The sequence below is a fragment of the Bacillus rossius genome, unplaced genomic scaffold (assembly GCF_032445375.1).
Source record: "Bacillus rossius redtenbacheri isolate Brsri unplaced genomic scaffold, Brsri_v3 Brsri_v3_scf493, whole genome shotgun sequence".
Classification (NCBI taxonomy): Eukaryota; Metazoa; Arthropoda; class Insecta; order Phasmatodea; family Bacillidae; genus Bacillus; species Bacillus rossius.
Window position 1 is genome coordinate 16,204 of NW_026962693.1, and position 16,169 is coordinate 32,372.

Genomic DNA, 16,169 nt, shown 5'->3' on the forward strand with positions numbered 1-16,169 from the left:
CTTAGATTAACTGCAGTTTCAATAAGGCAAGAATGATTCTCATGGGAGAGTTGACTTTATACATTACATTTTAATTGTCAATATAATTTTATCTAAACAGATATTTAACGTTGCCTAAGCAATGTGCCCCCATGCTGGCATGCACTAGGCAGTGGCCAGCAGGGTCAATCGCACTCCCCGGACCAGGTCCGGGGGCAATCCGTCACAAAAAATGCTGCCAAGACAAAGTGTAGAAGAATCGCAGATACTACACTTCGATCTTAGCCAAAAGGCCGAGAAGCGATACTACACTCTGATCTTAGCCGAAAGGCCGAGAAACATCCCTTAAAATACACATCAAAATTAATATTGCACATTGTAAAACTCCATTAACCAAACACATGTAGTTCAACAGATAAAAAAAAGTCAATACAATTCATACAAATATTAACATGAGTAATGAATAACAATAATAGTAATAAAAGGTTTCACAACAAGCCTTAACCACACACTTACATAAACTCACGCATCGACATGACAAAATACATTTTCAATACATCATCATTATTATCATTTAACACTGCCTAATTGTTAATTATATTGAATTTTTTCTCACACAGCTAAATTTATTAAACATTCACAACAAGCACTACATTGTATGATAAAATAAAATAATTAATTCCTATTATTCTGCACACAAAATTGCTAAGTTCCTACATGTTCTCGCATTCCAAGTTCGTCCCTTGGGCATCCTTGTAGTTCCTGTTCGGCCGCCCCTGGCAGCACCTACTGGATCAGCTTTCTCTTCCTCTTCATTTGTTGAATGTACACACGACTTTTCTGTATTGTCTCTGCACTTGGGCACATTACATTACAACAATCAATTTTTCACTATCATCCATTCTTACAAGTTGGTAACAATGTTTTATTACATTTAAAACAAACTTAAAGTTTATTACATTTTGTGGTGGGGCCGATCCCGGTGGTACTGCAATACCGGGCCCAACCCGCGGCGGAGGTGGGGCAAGCCCCTAGCACTCCGCCCTGTTCAAAAATCAGTTTAATATTCTGGTCCTGCGATGCAGGACGTATCAGATATTAAGCTGATAAGAACAGATACTACACTTTGATCTTAGCCAAAAGGCCGAGAAGCGATAACAATCCTAATGAACCAGGAGCTATATGGGCTCCCTATTACTAAATCAAATGCTATAACAAGGTCTACTGACTTCCATAAACGACTGTACACTTTCGACGAGCCGTCATACTCTACACCACACATGCACAAGCATGGTCTGTACATTGATAATATCTTCAATACAGTGACACGAGGTATTACAATCCAAATGAATCACTATTCACCAGCAATAAACAAAAAACTTGGTATATCCATAACAACGCTCTTACAATTACCGTACTTTCCACTTGCTGCAGCACAAGCTGGTCCTTAGATTAACTGCAGTTTCAATAAGGCAAGAATGATTCTCTGGGAGAGTTGACTTTATACATTACATTTTAATTGTCAATATAATTTTATCTAAACAGATATTTAACGTTGCCTAAGCAATGTGCCCCCCATGCTGGCATGCACTAGGCAGTGGCCAGCAGGGTCAATCGCACTCCCCGGACCAGGTCCGGGGGCAATCCGTCACAAAAAATGCTGCCAAGACAAAGTGTAGAAGAATCGCAGATACTACACTTCGATCTTAGCCAAAAGGCCGAGAAGCGATACTACACTCTGATCTTAGCCGAAAGGCCGAGAAACATCCCTTAAAATACACATCAAAATTAATATTGCACATTGTAAAACTCCATTAACCAAACACATGTAGTTCAACAGATAAAAAAAAGTCAATACAATTCATACAAATATTAACATGAGTAATGAATAACAATAATAGTAATAAAAGGTTTCACAACAAGCCTTAACCACACACTTACATAAACTCACGCATCGACATGACAAAATACATTTTCAATACATCATCATTATTATCATTTAACACTGCCTAATTGTTAATTATATTGAATTTTTTCTCACACAGCTAAATTTATTAAACATTCACAACAAGCACTACATTGTATGATAAAATAAAATAATTAATTCCTATTATTCTGCACACAAAATTGCTAAGTTCCTACATGTTCTCGCATTCCAAGTTCGTCCCTTGGGCATCCTTGTAGTTCCTGTTCGGCCCGCCCCTGGGCAGCACCTACTGGATCAGCTTTCTCTTCCTCTTCATTTGTTGAATGTACACACGACTTTTCTGTATTGTCTCTGCACTTGGCACATTACATTACAACAATCAATTTTTCACTATCATCCATTCTTACAAGTTGGTAACAATGTTTATTACATTTAAAAACAAACTAAAGTTTATTACATTTTGTGGTGGGCCGATCCCGGTGGTACTGCAATACCGGGCCAACCCGCGGCGGAGGTGGGGCAAGCCCCTAGCACTCCGCCCTGTTCCAAAAATCAGTTTAATATTCTGGTCCTGCGATGCAGGACGTATCAGATATTAAGCTGATAAGAACAGATTTGAAAGCTATTTATTAGCAATATCTCAAAACCCTTTACAATATTAAAAACACATATTAGGAAATGGAAAAAGGGGCACCTAGCGCCCGGAAAACCAAAGATTATGGGAGAATTAAAGTGAAACTAATCCCACCGTGCCCCTGGGGCCGGTTCCCTCCCTCAAAGGCGGGAGGTAAGAAGTTACGTTAAAAGGGGAACTAGTCCCCGCAAGTCACTAACTAGACTAAAAGAAAGAAGTTACGTTAAAACAGAACTAGTCTGTTGCAAGAAAAGAAAACAAAAACCCTCTTAAGATATAAAATATTCACGAACAAGGAGCCTAGCTCCCCGCGGGTCCTTAAATAATTAAACACACATATGCACTTTTACCACAACTAAATTTACTCCGGGAGTAGCCCCCTCCTGAAGTTACTTAAGATATTTTAGTTTAATGGGCAGGCTGCCTGCCCCAAAGAAACCCAGCTATGGCTGCCCCCCACCCTCTACATCACAGTGCCTCCATACTGCTCTCCTAACAAGCTATTAGGGCATGCACACTTGGCCGGGCCTCAGAGAGACCAACCAAACATGGACACCAGAAGGTATTGAAAGTCCCTTACAAGCCACGACGCGGTGCCGCCCCAGCCAGGGTACGGCCTATACGCGTGGCCCCCCCGCCCCCACCGCATCACTCCGAGGAATGACACGATGAGGGCGGGAGCCTAATGGTTAACCTGACTGTAATTAGGTTCTGAATGCTGGCCTACAGTTTGTGCACAATCCCGTGCAAGACCAGGCCTGGGCAGGGGTGTATTTCCCACTCCTCTTTAAGATTTATGATAGTTAGGGGAGTGAATTTAAACATTAATGTAGAAGTGCCAGTTGTTGTGGCCATGCATTATTACAAAGAACAAGCACCAGATAAATTGAAAGTAAAAAGGGTGGCAGCCTTAGGGGCACTAAAGGCCTGCTCATGACAGACCCTTACCACCCAGTCACCTCAGGTCAGTCCCGCACACACACTTGGGGGCCTTCCTACCACAGATGCTAGATGTTAAATTGGCATAGTAGCCAATGCAAGGATAAATCTTGTAAACAAGCATTCAGTTATTGCTGTTGAGAAGTAGAAGTTAAGGTTGAGAACAGACTTTGGCACTGGCCTTCAACTTTGCAAATCTAAGCATGCCTTAAATACTTCATGTTACACTTGGGAAAGGAAATGAATGAAGATACACAGCAGAGAAATAAAAATTATACAGAGGGTCTAACCCTCACAAACTTAAATAATGATCAAAACCTGTAAGAGAAAAGAGAAACATACATAGCACTGAAAAAGAAAATTAATGAAAAATAAAAAAATAAAAAAATTAAATTTTGCTAGAAGAGCTCGCACGAAGCGTTATACAAGGTGTCTAACACCTGCAAACTTAAGATATTTCAAGTAATGATGTTATATGTGGAGTGAAGCTCTGGGCTGAAAACTTTTAAATATTAGACATTGTGCAGAGTATTGATGGAAAACAAGGTGTCTAACACCTGCAAACCTTAAGTAACATCATTGTAGAATACATAAGTTTTAATAAACTACACAAGGTGTCTAACACCCACAAACTTAAAATATCTCAGATGGAGGGGGCAAGCTGTTCAGAAAGTAACAAATAATAACAATTTAAAAGAAATGATTGTTTTAGACTATTTAGATAGTATTGTTTACCAGGGAAAATTAGATTGCAGTTTCTTGAAAGGGGTTGTTTTAGGTTGAATGTTGTTTTTATTATTGGGGAGAGGAGAAAGTCATTAGTTTTGAAAGTGATGCTACGATGGGTGGTTTAGGTGAATTTTACTGTATTGTGTGTTAGGTAGGATGTTCAAATGTAATTAGTTGTGTGGTAGTGTTTACTATTTGTTACAAGTGTTTGGGATATATTTGGCATTTGATTTAGTAAGTCAGAGGTTAAAAGTGTGCTATTTTACTAGTGGTTTTTGTATATGGGATTAGAAGAAGTTTGAAATTATTGAACTGAGGGGTGATTTATTTAGGTGTCTGGTGATGCTGTTGTTTTATATTTGTGTTTTATGGCAGTGTTAAGCAGGTGCACTAGGTCAGGGGGGAATTATTGTAATTAAATGCATATGGCTCTATTTTAATTGTGATTTAGGTGTTGAGTTGTGGTGAGGTGGCTGCTATTGATGCATGACTATTTTAGAAGCAGAGGCAGATTGAAGTGTGTTGAGAGGGGGAGATTCAGGTTAATTGTTATTATTGGGGATGGGAGAAAATAAATCATTAAACTGGGGAGTGATGTTACGACGGGTGGGTTTAGGTGAGTTTAACAATATTGAGAGTAAGGCGGGTCATACATGTGTAATTAGTTTTGTGGTGATGTTTACTAAGAGTTACAAGTGCTTGGGTTATTGTGTGGCATTTTAATTAATAAGTTAGAGGTTGAAAGTGTGCTATTTTGACTAGTGGTTTGTATATATGGTATTAGAAGAAGTTTGTTATTATTAAACCGAGGAGTGATTTATTTTAGGTGTCTGTTGTTGCTGTTATATTAATTGTACGTTATTGTGCTGGAGACAAAAATGTTAGGAAAGTTTACAATGTCAGGGGGAATTATAGTTAGTGACCGCATGTGGCTCTATGGGGAGTGCATTATATTAGGTGACTGGTGTTTTATTTCTTTTTTATGGCAGTGGCTGCATATGTGCTATTAAGTTTACAAATTCATAGGGAAATTATTGTTATTAAACGTGTGTGGCTCTATTTTAATTGTGAGTTAGGTTGAGGTGTTGTGCTGGGGTGGCTATTAATGGTTCGATGACTATTGTGGAAGCAGGAACAGTGGCAAATTTAACTGTGGTGTAAAATAGGTAGATATTATTATTGCGTGGTGGAGATTGCAAGTGTGAACAATGATGGCATTCAGGCATGATTGATACTTCCTGGTAGGGTGGGGGGCAAAAGCGTCCTCGTCAACTAAATCTAGGGGTCCAACCACAACATTATCGGTCCAACACTTAGACGTCCGCACACAAACACACATTGGCACACGACAGGGCCCGGACAGGCACCCTGCTCCCACGCTGATCCCGCGGCGGAGTGCTGGGCACTCGGGCCTCTGCTTCAGTTTTCTGCAGAGGGGCTCACAAGTCCCCCCTTCCACCGGTGATCCAACGGTGGGAGGCTGGTGCCTCCATGGCCATCTACTTCTGTGTTCAGCGGGGAGGGCACCTGCGTCCCTCCCCTTCCACCGGTGGTCCAACGGTGGAGCGCTGGTGCGCTCCGGCAGCACTTCTGTTTTCGTCGGGGGGGCTCTCAGGTCCCCCCCTTCCACCGGTGGTCCAACGGTGGGGGGCTGGTGCCCCCAGCGGTGCGGCGCCGAGTGGCCGATTGTTGGGGCACGAACCACGGTGTTGCGGGCACCGCGGCTCCAGCGCCCGGGGCCCACATCATGGTTGTGGTCCTGGTCTGCCCCTTGGTCGACGACCACCTTGTCCTCTCCCACGGCCACGACCCCGGACTGCGGGGGCCTGGTCTGGGACTGGTTGCGGGTTGGCAGGCGGCGCCTCCACCTGGTTACTGACGGTGGCCCGTGACGTGCTCGGTGTAGATGTCACGGGACCACCTGATGACGTCAGACACCATGAGGTGCCGCATCTTCCGTGCGTACCTCCAGCGGACACGTAACTGCTGGAGGACGTAGTCGTTGCACGGGTCCCAGGATCCGAGGGACCCGACAACGAGGGCCTCGTTGAAAACTGTGTAGCCCTGCGCAGTCAGTGTGTCTGCCAACCCCTGGTATTTCGTCGTCTTTGTGGTTCCGCACGAGATCCAAAGCCTGGCTCCGGTTCTCGAACGGGACCGCGACATCCACTATGGAGATCTTCTTCCTGGGCTCGTCCACGACCACCAGGTCAGGACGGAGCAAGGACCCGGTGTGGGGCACGGCACGGTTCACCCGCACCTCCACGCCCGGGTCCCTCGGGATGGCAGCGGCCAGCCTGTGCAGCACCGAGTTGTGGCGGGTGCTGCCAGGCGGCGGAGTGGCGGCCGCAGTGGTTGAGGACGTGCGGCAGCGTCTCGTTGGGGTGAAGACACCGCCGGCACATCTTGTTCCTCGCTGGTCCTCGCAGAGCTCCATTCAGGGGCACCACGTTGAGACGTGCCCTGTGAATGAAGCGCCATTCTGCGAAGCGAGTAAACTTGCCATCCCGGAGGAAGTGGGAGCTGGCGGGGTTCCGGGAGACCGGTTCCATGGCCTTCCCCTGATCTGGAAAGGGCCACGAGTCTCCTTCTGTACTCCTGGCGCCGGGCCGTGGCCAGACGCCGGTAGACTTGGGAGCGTGCCCCGGGACCGACCAGGATGCGGCCCGCGGCACTTTCAGGTGCGGGGATTTCCATCTGGACCTCCTGGAGCTCCTCACTCCAGCGCCATTTCGTTCCTGTGCTCTTCTTGAGGCGCCTTCCTGCACTTCGTGTGAAGGTCCAGTGGTTCCCCAGGCGCCACCATCACGGTTGAACTCGCCCTCGGTCTCCCCGTTGAGGAACCCCACCATGTCATCTTTCGAAATTTCCTGCTTGCCCAGCTTCTGCTTTGTTGTCTGGAACAAGCTGGCCCACGCCAAGTCTTTTACGTCAGGGTCCTTGCACGTCAGGAGCCTGTAGCCATGCGTGACCGTGGCCAAGTCACACATGTCTGCGAGTGGGAGGAGACCAGCTCCCCCCTCATGCGTTGGGGCGTGGACGATGAGCGGAGTGGCACGCAAGGGGAGGTGCATCCACTCCTTGCAGGTACTTCTTCATCTTCTTGTCGAACCGCGTCACCACAGCTTTCCTGACGCGGCCTCCCCTCAAGATGAATTGCAGCCTCGACTGGAGGAATGTCGAGACTGCGTTGATCTTCTGCCAGGGGGCGAGGAGACTGGCGTGGATCTTGTCGAGATCTGCCCCCATGGCTTCCACTTCTTGCTCGGGCGACTGGGCATTCCGGTAACCTGTCGAAACACCCAGGTGACGATACGTGTCGCCCTCAGCGAGTGCGGCGATCGGGACCCCGGCAACCTGCATCACGGTGGGTTGCACCCCAGGTTGCGCTCCAGGCTGGCGCATCACCCGGCGACCCGGTCCTGCAGTCTATGTGAAGTGATGCGCATTTTCTGGGCTTGAAGCGCAAGCCGGCCCAGTTACCGGCCTCGTTGACCCCATCCAGCAGGGTCTGCAGGCTCTCGGGGGTCCCGCCCGATGAGGACGATGTCATCTGCGTAGGCGAGGATGGCGTGGTGGTGCTCGAGGACAGAGTAGCCCAACTCTTCCTCCCTTCTGGCGGCCGTCCTCAGCACTGCCTCCATGCTGAGGTTGAAGAGAATGGGGCTGAGGGGACAGCCCTGACGGACGCCAGCACGGATCGGGATCTCCTCCGTGAAGCCATCCTCGGAACGGACCCGTGTCGTCCCGCCGTGGTACAGGTCCGCGATGAGGGCACGCAGCGTCTCGGGTACCCTCATCTCTGTGAGCGAGTGCTGGATGTACGCGTGCGGGATGGACCCGAACGCGTTGGCGAGATCCAGCCAGGCGATGGCGACCTCGCGTTCTTCGCCCTGCAGTCATCCAGGATGGACTGCAGGACAAAGTTGTGCTCCAAGCAGCCCTCGTACTCCATGAAGCCCTTCTGCTGCTTGGAGATGCGCCCCGTCCGGGCAGCCCACGCGCCCAGGCGGGCAGCGACCACCGACAGGAACAGCTTGGAAATGGTGGTGCTGAGCGCAATCGGACGCCAGTTGTCTGGGACGTCCTTGTCGCCATCCTTGTAGATGAGGACCGTGTTGGACCTCTTCCACGATCCGGGGACACGATTGTGGGCGTGCACTGCGGTGTAGAGGGCCGCAAGCACGTGGCAACCTGGGTCAGCCCTCTTCAACAAATTGTACCTGATGCCATCCTGCCCAGGTGCCGTGTTCTTGGTGCGGGCGAGCTTCTTCGCGACCTCCCTGGTGGTGAATGGTCTGGCCAGCTCGTCCACTTCCTCCTCTGTCGGATCATCGTGTGCCAGTGCGCAACCTGCAGGCGTGGGACCCACTTCGTAGCCATGGTCTGAGAATGTCTCTGTGAAGTGGTCCTGCAGGCGGGCTCCCGCAATCCGGCAATAGGGAGACTCTGTTTCCAGGATCTCCTGCATCGCCTTCTTGGGGTTGGCCCTGTACAATTTCTGGATCTTGGCGGCGGCCTCCCCGTCAAATGCAAATGCCGGCCGCCGCCTGCGCTGGCGGGCGGGGTTGCCGGGCCCTCTCCGGCCACCCCTCGCTCCTTCGCCACCCCCTGGAGCACGTGCCGCGCCCCCTCTTCTTCTCGTACCTTGAGGGCGACGACAAACTCCGTGTACTCGTCGCAGACGTGCTCCAGGGATTCCCAGTCTTCCTCGGCTGCCGAGATCCGAGCCATCCACTCCAGCTGGACTTGGCTGGGCCGGACCTCGGGTTCGCCGTCTTCTCCTTCGTCTTCCGAGGCGGACTGGTGGTCTGCCGCCTCTGCTGGGCGTCCTCGGACCTGGTGGCGGTTCTCCCTGGGCTGCTGGCCGTGACGCGCCCGGGGGACCTCCTCTCGTACCTCCCGGGCATTCTGGGTGGGCAGCCCCACGCCAGGACCAGACAGCTCCCGCGCGGCCGGGGGAGGCCGCACCCTCCCCCCGACCACGCCCACAGTTGGCTCCACCGGCGCCGGCACCTCCGCCTGCACCGCCGCGTCGGCAGCCTCCTGCTCTGGGGCGACGTCATCCTCCGTCTGCGTCCCCATCTCACATCTTCCTGGCAGCTCCTCATCATGGTCTGGATCAGTTTGGGTTCCTCCCTCCGAGTGCAGGAGTGGGAACCTGATGAGGTGGGCTGGCACCACGTGCAACTCCGGTGCAGTCCGCTGCTCAGGTGTGCTTCCCCCAGGAGACATACTGGGGGCATCTCCGGTCTGCCAGTCCCTGGGTGGCAGACCCTCTCCTCTCTCCTCCTCTACTCCGATGCACTCCTGCTCCGGCGCCGGCGCTGGGACATCCTCCCGTTCGGTATAGGAGGGACGGCACGCCGGGCCTGGTGATGGCCTCGGGTGCAGCGGCAGCATTCTGGACAGAAGCTGGGCCGCCTCCTCCTCGTTGGTGGTCACCTGCGGGAGCGCAGGTGCCGGAGTCCCTTTGGGTGCCGGTGATCCAGGGAGGGGTGTCGTGGCGGAGCGACAGTGACAGCTTCTTCCTGCGGCACAGAAACAAAGCCTCCCTCCCCGTTGCATCGTCGCGCGCCGGCGTGACGGGTCCAGGTGATGTCCGTCTCTTCTTCCTGGGGGGCAAAACAACACATGTCTCCTGGCCTTCCTCTCGTGCAGGCGGAGAGAGACGGTGGGAGGGACCAGGCACCGGAGACGGCAGCCGCGGCGGCAACGGCCGGGGCTGCGGATCATCAGCGTCTTCATCTGAGGAGCGCCGTGCCTCCCGCCGGGCCACACGAGCAGGTGGAGTCCGTGCTGGCGCGCCCAGGCCTGCCTCTCGCGCCTGGCGTGCCGCGAGTCTCCGCACCTCAGCTCTGTGGACGTTGGCAACGTGGTTCTGAGCCACCCTCAGCGGATATCCAGCGCCCGAAAATGCGGAAGCACAGAACCTGCAGCGGAACTCCACCGCAGTCACCTCTGGGTGGTGTCGCTTCATGTGCTTCCACATGTCCGACCATGCTGAATACCGCCCCCGGATCCTCAGCCCGAAGCCATGCGTCCCACAGAGGATGCACGTCAACTCGGCCGGTAGTGGCACCGGCACGCGCAGGCACCCCGGCTCACCCGGGTCACGCACCAAGGACACCATCTCCCGAACGGCAACCCTCTCATCCTCCTCCTCATCATCAGACGCGAGATCCGAGTCCGTACCATCCGCCTCCGGCAGCGCCGGCTCGATGCCCCGGCCCGGGTGCACCGTCTCAAAATGCAGCCTTGCTGCCCTCAGGGACCGGATCTCTTCGTGCGGCCTACAAATCTCACAGCGAAACCATAGCCCCGCAGAGTCATGCGCCCGGCGCACATGCGCCGCCAGATCAGCCAGTCGTCCGAAGACAGACCCGAACTGCTGAAGCCGCACACACGCAGGGCACTGGATCTCCTCTGGGGGCCGGCAACGCCACGAAGCTGGGACGCACGGGCATCCTGAAAAACACTTACACTAACAAAAAGAGAACAACACAGCCGCACAGCAGCAAACAACTAGATCTGTAAAAGAACAATATATACAAACTCTTATAACAAGATAACACTAAGGGTATGTATAGAGTACCCTGAAAAATAAGGAAACAATAGACTCTGAAAATATAACAATTAACCACCTAACAATATATAGAACTCTACTAAAGTATAAACTCTGAAAGGTAAATAAAACTCTACTTAAAACTAATCAGGTACAGGCCACTAAAAAGAAAATATCACAAGTCACAATCGGTGGGGCTGCTACTTGGTAAACCAAGAAGCAACAGTCAAATCCGGGGGTGCAGCGGCAAGCCGAGTGCCGGGCTAAGAGTCAGGCACTCTTCTCCTGGGCAGCTGTAAACAGACAAGCGACGACCGCTTCTGGAGCAGTTCGCTGTCCTGAGAAGAACTACACAGGCGGCTCAAGACACTACAAGGTCACTGGTTGTGCCCTAGGTTTCTGGAACACTAGGGGGGTGTACAAATGTGTCAAGGGCTGGGCCTTACAACACAAGTACACTAGAGTGCTGGAAGGAGCAAAACACAACAACAGAACACTTACAAAGTCGCAACACAAATACTAGCACAACACAGACAAGAGACAGTTACTCACTTACCGATCAGCACTACAAAGGAAACAAAATATACAAACAAATAAGACAGGTACAGGTGCTTGAAACTAATTAATTAAATAAATATGGTTGAGGTGATGCTATAAGAATGTAAATGGAATTAAGTTAAAAGATTCAACAGCAAGATTTGAGATGTATTGGTTAATTACTATGGATAAAAATGAAAAGGTAAATATATTAAATCTGCAAGAAAATTAAGGAATATTCAATTAATTAAATAAATATTATAATAATAATAGATAGATATATTCAATAAGTATTACTTTAATTACCAATTAATAGTTACTCTGAAAACAATATGGCGTATTTAATCAGCAAGGTAAATATAGAAATAAATAGTACTTTAATTTATTTTAGCTAATTCGAAAGAAAGCAATATGGCGGATTCAAGCACAAAAACAAGTCACTGAACAATTACAATAAACACAAGACAAACACAACACTCAACCCCTGGTGTGCATATCCATGGACACGAACAGGAAGTCACATGCGAAGCATCTGTGAAGAAGAAGGAAGTTGAAAAATGGCGACCGACCTCGCTAAATAACTCAACCACGAGGTCGCGAAAAACTGAATTTAAAGTTAAGCAGACAAAATACACTGAAACTATTAATGGGAAAAATTAAATCTCTGAATATGGAATTATTTACTGCCCCTAGTTATGAATTCAAATCAGAATTAAACACGATTACACTAGATATGCCTGGGCACAAGGCAATATAATTATCGCGAGCAAAGTGAATTTAAGCCAAAATAAATACAGAAATTACTTTAAATGTTGAACAATTGAATTATTAATATGGGAAAATTGAGAGACAGGCAAAAACTTAACAGAAACTATAGGATGCACACAGATTATTCACAAGGGACTGTCGGCCATTGAACACACACAGTCAGGAGACAGGACAAAAACAATTACACAGGCTCAAGAAAAACAAGATACACTTGGGAAGGGGTTCCAAAGGCCTTTAGGGGCGACGATCTTCGACTGTAGTTACGCGACTCGCCTTGAAGGTATTAGTTAAATTGAGGAAAAATTAAATGTGGTATTTGCCCGAGCTAAAAAATTCAAACACAAGGGCGAGACTGTGGGTAGAAGTTAAATGTTAAACAGCAAGATCAAGTACAGGTATTAATTAAATGTGGTTATTTAAATATAGGAACTGCAGTAAAAAGATTGACTCTAATTTAATATATATATGAAAAGCAACTAAATATTATTCGGAAAAATGTATTACTGAAAAAGAATTTAAATAAACAAAATTATTTTGGGTGAACAGTAAAAGCTACGAGTCACGAATGCAAGTTACAGTCGGGAACCTGAAATGGGGCTTACATAACAAAACACTGAGTTGCAGGAATTACTAGGTGATAGTTTGGCACTTGGAAAATTAAAGGCGAGATAGGTAGTTACTTTACTTTAACAGGTACAAAAAGCTATGCAGATATTAACAAATTAAATGTAACAGTTAAACTTTAAATGTTTGCAATAAAAGATGGCCGCGATTAACGAATTTAATTCAAATAAACAAACAACAAATGGCCAGACAAATAGAAATTCAAATAATTAATGCAAGATGGCCGAAAGCTTGCAGAAAGAAAACAAGTAAATAAACAAGATGGCCACAAGAACTTACTTAAAAACAAAACACAAGTGCCAGACTACCACCTACCTTATCTCCATGTAGTTCCCCATGTCCTCCCTAGGCGCAGCAGCAGTCGATCCATCCTCGGAACTGCTGGAAGTATGGTCGTTTCGTGCCGGAGTGAATACAGCACGAACACCTCTGCGACGATCTTTTCTTGAGCACAGTTATTTAACTAATCACTTCTCGGGGCTAGATCATTAAGCTGATAAGAACAGATACTACACTTTGATCTTAGCCAAAAGGCCGAGAAGCGATAACAATCCTAATGAACCAGGAGCTATATGGGCTCCCTATTACTAAATCAAATGCTATAACAAGGTCTACTGACTTCCATAAACGACTGTACACTTTCGACGAGCCGTCATACTCTACACCACACATGCACAAGCATGGTCTGTACATTGATAATATCTTCAATACAGTGACACGAGGTATTACAATCCAAATGAATCACTATTCACCAGCAATAAACAAAAAACTTGGTATATCCATAACAACGCTCTTACAATTACCGTACTTTCCACTTGCTGCAGCACAAGCTGGTCCCTTAGATTAACTGCAGTTTCAATAAGGCAAGAATGATTCTCATGGGAGAGTTGACTTTATACATTACATTTTAATTGTCAATATAATTTTATCTAAACAGATATTTAACGTTGCTAAGCAATGTGCCCCCATGCTGGCATGCACTAGGCAGTGGCCAGCAGGGTCAATCGCACTCCCCGGACCAGGTCCGGGGGCAATCCGTCACAAAAAATGCTGCCAAGACAAAGTGTAGAAGAATCGCAGATACTACACTTCGATCTTAGCCAAAAGGCCGAGAAGCGATACTACACTCTGATCTTAGCCGAAAGGCCGAGAAACATCCCTTAAAATACACATCAAAATTAATATTGCACATTGTAAAACTCCATTAACCAAACACATGTAGTTCAACAGATAAAAAAAAGTCAATACAATTCATACAAATATTAACATGAGTAATGAATAACAATAATAGTAATAAAAGGTTTCACAACAAGCCTTAACCACACACTTACATAAACTCACGCATCGACATGACAAAATACATTTTCAATACATCATCATTATTATCATTTAACACTGCCTAATTGTTAATTATATTGAATTTTTTCTCACACAGCTAAATTTATTAAACATTCACAACAAGCACTACATTGTATGATAAAATAAAATAATTAATTCCTATTATTCTGCACACAAAATTGCTAAGTTCCTACATGTTCTCGCATTCCAAGTTCGTCCCTTGGGCATCCTTGTAGTTCCTGTTCGGCCGCCCCTGGCAGCACCTACTGGATCAGCTTTCTCTTCCTCTTCATTTGTTGAATGTACACACGACTTTTCTGTATTGTCTCTGCACTTGGGCACATTACATTACAACAATCAATTTTTCACTATCATCCATTCTTACAAGTTGGTAACAATGTTTATTACATTTAAAACAAACTTAAAGTTTATTACATTTTGTGGTGGGCCGATCCCGGTGGTACTGCAATACCGGGCCAACCCGCGGCGGAGGTGGGGCAAGCCCCTAGCACTCCGCCCTGTTCCAAAAATCAGTTTAATATTCTGGTCCTGCGATGCAGGACGTATCAGATATTAAGCTGATAAGAACAGATTTGAAAGCTATTTATTAGCAATATCTCAAAACCCTTTACAATATTAAAAAACACATATTAGGAAATGGAAAAAGGGGCACCTAGCGCCCGGAAAACCAAAGATTATGGGAGAATTAAAGTGAAACTAATCCCACCGTGCCCCTGGGGCCGGTTCCCTCCCTCAAAGGCGGGAGGTAAGAAGTTACGTTAAAAGGGGAACTAGTCCCCGCAAGTCACTAACTAGACTAAAAGAAAGAAGTTACGTTAAAACAGAACTAGTCTGTTGCAAGGAAAAGAAAACAAAAACCCTCTTAAGATATAAAATATTCACGAACAAGGAGCCTAGCTCCCCGCGGTCCTTAAATAATTAAACACACATATGCACTTTTACCACAACTAAATTTACTCCGGGGAGTAGCCCCTCCTGAAGTTACTTAAGATATTTTAGTTTAATGGGCAGGCTGCCTGCCCCAAAGAAACCCAGCTTATGGCTGCCCCCCACCCTCTACATCACAGTGCCTCCATACTGCTCTCCTAACAAGCTATTAGGGCATGCACACTTGGCCGGCCTCAGAGAGGACCAACCAAACATGGACACCAGAAGGTATTGAAGTCCCTACAAGCCACGACGCGGTGCCGCCCCAGCCAGGGTACGGCCCTATACGCCGTGGCCCCCCCCGCCCCCACCGCATCACTCCGAGGAATGACACGATGAGGGCGGGAGCCTAATGGTTAACCTGACTGTAATTAGGTTCTGAATGCTGGCCTACAGTTTGTGCACAATCCCTGTTGTGTGCAAGACCAGGCCTGGGCAGGGGTGTATTTCCCACTCCTCTTTAAGATTTATGATAGTTAGGGGAGTGAATTTAAACATTAATGTAGAAGTGCCAGTTGTTTGTGGCCATGCATTATTACAAAGAACAAGCACCAGATAAATTGAAAGTAAAAAGGGTGGCAGCCTTAGGGGCACTAAAGGCCTGCTCATGACAGACCCTTACCACCCAGTCACCTCAGGTCAGTCCCGCACACACACTTGGGGGCCTTCCTACCACAGATGCTAGATGTTAAATTGGCATAGTAGCCAATGCAAGGATAAATCTTGTAAACAAGCATTCAGTTATTGCTGTTGAGAAGTAGAAGTTAAGGTTGAGAACAGACTTTGGCACTGGCCTTCAACTTTGCAAATCTAAGCATGCCTTAAATACTTCATGTTACACTTGGGAAAGGAAATGAATGAAGATACACAGCAGAGAAATAAAAATTATACAGAGGGTCTAACCCTCACAAACTTAAATAATGATCAAACCTGTAAGAGAAAAGAGAAACATACATAGCACTGAAAAAGAAAATTAATGAAAAATAAAAAATAAAAAAATTAAATTTTTGCTAGAAGAGCTCGCACGAAGCGTTATACAAGGTGTCTAACACCTGCAAACTTAAGATATTTCAAGTAATGATGTTATATGTGGAGTGAAGCTCTGGGCTGAAAACTTTTAAATATTAGACATTGTGCAGAGTATTGATGGAAAACAAGGTGTCTAACACCTGCAAACCTTA

At 47.2% G+C, this 16,169-nt stretch overlaps 2 non-coding genes and 5 pseudogenes across 2 annotated transcripts; all 7 read right to left on the bottom strand.

Annotated features, from left to right (window-relative positions):
* Positions 1–119: 119 nt before the first annotated feature.
* Positions 120–284, bottom strand: LOC134544759 (U2 spliceosomal RNA; annotated as a pseudogene).
* A 658-nt stretch (positions 285–942) lies between these two features.
* Positions 943–1,135, bottom strand: LOC134544765 (U2 spliceosomal RNA). The gene has a single exon (XR_010078025.1). It is a non-coding gene; the product is annotated as a U2 spliceosomal RNA (small nuclear RNA).
* Positions 1,136–1,544: 409 nt separating this feature from the next.
* LOC134544755 (U2 spliceosomal RNA) lies at positions 1,545–1,709 on the bottom strand (annotated as a pseudogene).
* A 657-nt stretch (positions 1,710–2,366) lies between these two features.
* On the bottom strand, positions 2,367–2,545 carry LOC134544751 (U2 spliceosomal RNA; annotated as a pseudogene).
* Positions 2,546–13,057: 10,512 nt separating this feature from the next.
* LOC134544754 (U2 spliceosomal RNA) lies at positions 13,058–13,248 on the bottom strand. Its single transcript, XR_010078021.1, has one exon. It is a non-coding gene; the product is annotated as a U2 spliceosomal RNA (small nuclear RNA).
* Positions 13,249–13,657: 409 nt separating this feature from the next.
* Positions 13,658–13,822, bottom strand: LOC134544760 (U2 spliceosomal RNA; annotated as a pseudogene).
* A 656-nt stretch (positions 13,823–14,478) lies between these two features.
* Positions 14,479–14,657, bottom strand: LOC134544752 (U2 spliceosomal RNA; annotated as a pseudogene).
* Between the last annotated feature and the right edge of the window lie 1,512 nt (positions 14,658–16,169).